General features: G+C 40.5%; 1 protein-coding gene across 1 annotated transcript in view; it reads right to left on the bottom strand.

Moving 5' to 3' along the window:
• Nucleotides 1-717: 717 nt before the first annotated feature.
• The window catches only part of LOC147463924 (uncharacterized), a 260,902-nt gene continuing 255,619 nt past the window's right edge, over nt 718-6,000 (bottom strand). The window contains exon 21 of the transcript XR_015185506.1: nt 718-1,043. The gene's annotated coding sequence lies outside the window, so the exon portion shown is untranslated. The remainder of the gene's footprint in view (nt 1,044-6,000) is intronic.

Genomic DNA, 6,000 nt, shown 5'->3' with positions numbered 1-6,000 from the left:
TAGTGTCTTCTCAACAGACTGTGTTGAGTTTCTCATATGTGCGTTTGGGTTGACCACCAACGCATGGATTGAATCTCATTGTACTTTAAATGAAAAATTATCTACAAAATCAATAGTTGACATAATAACATCACTAAAAAAAGTAAGCAAGCACTGACATTAATAAAAAAATGGAGCATGTACACAAATGACTTTTTTTGTGATGCCTAAATTTGTTTTGCCGCCTTTGATTGAAAAACTTACAACAAATTTGTACCAAGTTAGAAACTTTTGGTAGTGTATGCAACCACTGCTTTGCAATAGAATACCCAAGTTGGTTTTGTGTAGAGGCTATACTAGTATTCAAAAATACTCTCCATGAACATAAGTCTAAATGAAACACTTGACAAATAATTATTGCAAGAATAAGAGGTTACCTAAGAGTCATTAAGAAGATACACAGGATGTTTGACAACAATTCTTTTTTGACTTCTTTGCTTACATATGTCCTTTTTATTAGGTGAAACTCGTCTCTCATCTCCAAAAGAAATAGACAAAATCTCTAATATCACGTGTAATAATGCTATATCAAAACAATTTTATATGACAGGCACTAAATAGAAAAAATTCATCTTTATCTTTCATCTCTAGCCAAGAACTTATTGCCGCTATATTCCTTCAATGAACACCCAAGGCACTAGCAATTTTAAATTGATACAAATGATGTTGTGCTATCAGTATTGTTCAAGATTATAATGAAAGAGGTTCTTTTGACAAAAAGCTCACTTACTGAGTGGGGGACCTTGAGTTGAGTAAACATGTTACAAACACCACATACAAGACTTGCTTGGACATTTGAATTTTGCAACATGGAAAATGTTTGATAGCGCATGAGCTTCTAAAATATCTATTCTCATCTATTGAGACACCTTGGGTTTGCTTGCTCCAACACCGAGACATAGCTAAGAAAATGTTCTTCCTTGACGTGGTATTTGGCAATTCGACTTGGATATCACTACTCCTTTCCTTGCTTCATAGCTCGCCCTTTTTTACAACTCTTGTCACTGTCAATAACTTTAAATAAGAAGTGAAAAACCTACAAAATTGGTCAATGTAGAAACCTTCAAATATAGCCAATTTTGGTACAAGATTTTCTACAAGTGCTAGGAACACATGTGCTCCTAAGAGCCATGCAGTTATTCAAGTGTCCATGTATGGGGCCACAAGGGGGGGGGGGGGGGGGTGGATTGACTTAAAGAAATCATCTATATATCTTGTAAGTTCAAGGGGATTGAAAAAATCCCTAAACTTAAATGCTATGAGGTAGAAAAATGACCTCTTTTTGTTAAGAAACTTGAGGTTTTTTTTAGCAATTTTGAAGACTCTCTTTTGTAAATGTAATCCTATATATTTTTTTCAAATTTCACCGAACATAATATATATGTAAGGGATGACTTGAAAGCACTCAACAAATGGATGCTATTTTCTCTAAAGAGATTTAATTATTTGTGAAGCCTGATAATGCACAATAGATGAATTTTAGTTACATGCCAGAGGGGATATTGTGCGCTCCTTGCCGCACTGTCGAAGCAAGGGACTTGCCAATACACCGTGTGCGAGCCACAAACGGCTCCAAGCACACAACAAGCCTAAACTAGCAAGCTCAAGGAAACAAAGTGTGTGTCACTCACCGCTCTACGCTCGCCTTCGTGGTGGATTCCTCGCCGCGATGAAGAAGAAGCTGCAGTCGTGCCGCGCTCAACCGCTTCGCCGCCGTCGTGCCTTCGTAATGCTCGATCGCACACACACTCTCCCTCTCTCTCTCTCTCTCACACACACACACAAGGAGGTGAAGAAGAAGAAGATGGAGATGGAGCAAGAGCACTCTTCAATTGCACAAATGAGAGAATGAGTAAAAATTAGGTTTAGTTGGCTTTTATAGGAGCTCACCCCATTCACACTTGGGCGCCCATGCTTAGCCAACTAATCCCTTGAATGTCCAAGTTAAAGTGCGCCTCTCATCGGCGATCACTCTACCTTTCCCTATTGGACCGACAAGCCCGGTACCTGACTCTACCAAATACATAATACGCGTCCATCGTAGGTGATGGGGTGTCCGTGAGCCGTGAGGGTTAACATGCCCCCCTTCCTGATGTAGATTCCGTCCTCGGAAGCTATTGAGTTGAAGCTGGGTCGTCGAGGTGGAAGAGCATTTGAGATGAATGTCCTTAGCCTTCTTCAGTCAGTGCAAAATCAAACAACATTGGCACAGTAATGGCATTCTCTTAAAAAGCATATGCAGTTTTAGGTAGACAAATTGATTGGTCAAAGAATTTCAAACAATTTGGTAGCAATGAACATTAAATTGCAATGTAATCAAATGCATAAACAGATGTAAAGGTAGAAAATTAAACAAGTCTGGGGTCACTAATTTGACGGTCGAAAAGCACTAGAGATCGAATATTAATACCATGGGTAAGCTTCTTAACTTTCTGTGGTCAATTAAGTTGCTTAATCGCGAGAGCCAAGTATTCATGTTCAAGGGCTGACTAGAGGCTATATCCAGAAGACTTTGTAGTTAAGCTACCATAAAAGGAATTTCTCATGAAATCATCGCCTGATTGATTACTTTTTCTTTGACCCCCCAAAGTCTTTTCACATTGATTCAATTATGATGTGTGTGCTTATTTTGTATGCCTTGGGTTTTTTGCTTTTCAAGGAAAAGCGCCCACACTGGGAACCTCTAGGGCTCTAGTACCATAGGCGATACATGTGAGTGAAGTACCAAATCAAGCTGAGATTTCTCTTCCAGCTTAAAATTTTACATTGTGGCACTTTGATTTTTTGTTTGTTCATTTTCAGCATTTTAATTTTGTAACTTCGGGGGGTCATATAACACTGTTACCCTCCCCAGGCTCATCACATTAGTAAACTCCCTTTATAATACTTAAGCTAAAGGTCAATAGGATTAAGCCCACTAGAAATCCCTAGTACATTTCATACAATGCTGCCTAAATCAGATTAAGAACCTAAGTAACCATTGTTTATTAGGAAGGCATTCCCCATGGTATTAAGAGAAGATTTCTAATACCTAGCTTGGTCAAACTAGCTTAGTCGGACTGCTTGATTTTTACACCTAAACAAGTGATTATGACAAAACATTACATTGAATTAAATGTTTGATACTAAGCAAATGCGCTGAATATTATGCTACCAATCACAATCAAAGCAGACAATCATAGATGCAAAAAGATAAGGGCAATGCTAATGGATAAGAAACACCTGTTTGTGTTGATGGTCGCGCTTGATTTGAAGTGTGAACGAGAGAAAGGTTCCATGAAGGTCCAAATCCTATCAATAGCAACACGCTCCTGTACACACTTAGGAAACAAAAGGAATACCTCCAGGAGGCACATTAGTGGGAAAAGAGATCTTTGCTAATCACTCAACTCTAAAACAGAAACACTCCTATCGTACTAATCTTACCTACCCTCCATTACTCAAGTGATGAGGATCGAAGGTGTTTTATGGCATAGGTTTCTGTTTCACTGTACCAGATGTGACATGTGTAGGTCTGAGTCAATGTTTTGACTTTAATGTGCATACTCGTTTGCTAATTGCTCTTGCTCTTTATTTTTTTGTTTTTTGTGAGTATAAAGCTTTATATGTACATTCCCTAAGATTGGAATTGAGAGGTCAGGGAAAAAGGTTGAGAGGGAAACAAGTGAATGATGGATGTCCACAAACACTCCCCCCTTCCTTGGGTAGATCATACCGTTTGAAATGAGCTTGTCACCCTTTGAAACCAATTGTTCCAGTTGGTAATAGGTGAGGATTTTTGCCAGTAGTTTTCTATTACCCTAGGTGCCTTGTCAAGCTGCAAGGGTGGTAAGGTACTCTCCCAGGATCGAACTTGAAGTGGTTCATTAGGTGATTCTTGAACACTGGGAGGTGTGGATTCTTTGGTAGCTTCATGGAGGTCCACTACTATAGATGGAGACTGTGTAGAAGCTTTTACCTCTATGGATATATTACATGATGAGCTAGAATCTTCATGGGACTCTCCCCTTCCTGAGCTAGGTGGAACAAATCGTTCTTTCTTTGGTACCCAAACTAGCTTGGGAGCGGGTGTGTAGCATTCTGTGATTTTTTCCTTTCCACGATCATTGATTCGTTTTGGAGCTACGGGATTGGGCTCACTTGGGTCAGGTGATAGGTAAGAGCACAATCTACGTTTTGGTACCCAGATTTGATCATTTCCTTGATAGTAGCCTTGGGCTTCCAATAGTCGTTTAGGGATCCAACGCAACATTTTCTTACTTTTCTTGGAGCGAGTGGTACGTTTCTTACAAGGCTTCTGTTTTTTAGCACTAGCTATGGTCACTAAAGAAGCTTTAGGGACCCACTTGTATGTTTTTTTCGTGACATTAGGATGAGTCTTGTCGAAAGCGATATGCATTGCTTGTAGCATATTTAAGGGTATAGGCATTTCATCCCCCTCAGGTGTTACCCAGGTCGTCCCCCTATTTCCCCAAGTGTCTATGGTTGATGCTAGGTGGACCCAATCCACATTGTCTGATTCCGTCATACCCGGTAACACATCCATGTAAGGAGAATCTTGGCCAATGTCTGTATCCTTCTTACAAGTGTAACAATATTGTAGCGGGACCGAGTGAACTGTGGTGTCAGAGCGATGATCAATAATGGTTTTACTCCCTAAGGGGTGTACCTTACCAGTCACCAAATCCACTCTAAGGACAGAGTCTTGGAATTGCAAATAGACATGATTTTTAGACCAATCGTGAACCATTTGTGCTTCCCTCATGAATGGTCGTCCTAAAATCATTTCATATGACATAAGGTGTTTAGAGAAATCCATTACAATGAACGTATGTCGTACCTTGTGTCCTAGAACTTTGATCTTAAGATCCTTGAGCATCCCCATAGGTTTGGCTATGGTACCATTTGCCATCTTTACCACAATGTTAGTAACACTGAGGCGGGGTTTTCCCATGGATTCCCAACAATCTTTTGTAACGATGCTAACTCCCGCACCACCATCAAGAATTCCCTTTATAGTTAATCCCTTGGTAGTGATGGGTAGGGTTGCATTAGACTCGTCGCCTTCAAAATACTGCCCTAATTCGTTAATGGGTACCTCGATCACAGACTCGTGTCCATCTAAGTCAAGTGATTGCACATGATTTTCCTCATCAATCATAATCGAGTCAAGCCTATTTGGTTGCGCAAACTGCGGTAATCCCGTTCATAGCTCTCCGTTAAGGAATGCTCGAAGTGCAAGGAATAACTCAGGATCTCCATGCAGCTTTGCTATGATCGTGGTTCGGACCTCAGAAGACATGAAGTCCACTAGTTTGGCAACATTCATTGGCGTTTTGCAGGGTGTAGGTCCTTGACTAGGAACTGGTGAGGATGGAATCTCATATTCCTCAATGGGATCAGGTATTCCTTCGTTAAACATGCTTCCCAACAAGAAGGGTGTATGCTCACTTTCTGATGTCCCGTCCTCACTCCCTTCTTGGATGATACTAGATATGGCTAACGGTCTATGGTTCATGTGGGGTGGATGAACTTGCGTGGGAAACACTGTGTCATGAATTTTGACCTGCATGGGTTCTGGTTCTAGTTTCCTTTGAGTCTCCTCCACTAAATCTCTTAGATGTTTCACCTGCTTAATCTCGTCTACAGGGTTTGGGTACGTCCCAATCTTCTTTTTACGATTCTTCCCTTTTTGCCCCTGCGGTTTATCATGGGGGTCTTGGATTGGATTTGGAAACACTTGTGGTGTTTTCAGAGGCTCTTTATGGTTTTCTCTTATTCGGTTTTCATTTGGTTCCATGTTACGGTTTTCTTTGTCGGTCTTTCCTCCATTGTCTCGACTGAATCTGAATCATCCTCGAGGTCATTCATATACACGGGGTCATCTCCTGTTCCTATGTTTGTTTTGGAACTTGGCTTTGAATTTTTCGTATTCTGCGACTTCTTCCTTCGTGTCTTCTT

This window comes from Adiantum capillus-veneris, chromosome 2, assembly GCF_014529385.1.
Source record: "Adiantum capillus-veneris isolate H3 chromosome 2, ASM1452938v2, whole genome shotgun sequence".
In the NCBI taxonomy this organism is placed as follows: Eukaryota; Viridiplantae; Streptophyta; class Polypodiopsida; order Polypodiales; family Pteridaceae; genus Adiantum; species Adiantum capillus-veneris.
Note: the sequence above shows the minus strand (reverse complement) of the source record. Positions and strands in the feature narration are given on the sequence as shown.